The sequence below is a fragment of the Monopterus albus genome, unplaced genomic scaffold, assembly GCF_001952655.1.
Source record: "Monopterus albus unplaced genomic scaffold, M_albus_1.0 scaffold155.1, whole genome shotgun sequence".
NCBI classification, from domain to species: domain Eukaryota; kingdom Metazoa; phylum Chordata; class Actinopteri; order Synbranchiformes; family Synbranchidae; genus Monopterus; species Monopterus albus.
Genome location: NW_018128035.1, coordinates 927,472 through 928,185, shown reverse-complemented (window position 1 = coordinate 928,185; position 714 = coordinate 927,472).

Sequence of the window (714 nt, the reverse complement as noted above, 5' to 3'; positions counted from 1 at the left end):
ATTCGAAGGAGAGACAACCTGTGACTGTTTTCATGCTAAACTTACTAGCGGTGTGTATCACTAAAACATGTCCCACTGAAAAACAACAACAAACTCCGTTGGGAGGAATATGTGCATCACTAAAATATGCCCTACTGAAAACTATAAACTCCGCAGGGCAGAACATTAACTTTAGATTCATAACTTCTAAATTCTAAATATATAAAAATTTAGAACATGCACCACAAACTGCAGGCAACTGGAATGTTCTCTGTTAAAACGTGTTATGTATTAGATATTTTTGTTTATTTTATGTAATGTCCATTTGGAATAGCGTTGTGTAAATACTTTTGTTTGGGAAACAGGTTTGGAAACTCAGATGTCCGAGTTTTCCACGTGTCCTTAAACGCACCGTGCATTCGTGGATCGTGGACTTTTGAGAGTGCGGAAAAACACTCTCAAAAATCCGTGTGTGCGCGGAAGGTGATTCGTGTGTGTTAGACGAACCACGCATGCGTAGGTAACAATGTGTACGTACTTTCTAAAGAACTGCACACAAAAAATCGATTTTAAGCATTTGTAAAATGTGTTTTAATTTGTGAACAGCATGACACACACACACACAAATGGCTTTATACGTGCAGATTGCGCAGCACGCATTTATGATCCTCATGACACACACACACACACACACACACACACACACACACACACACAAATCGCTTGTTACAGACA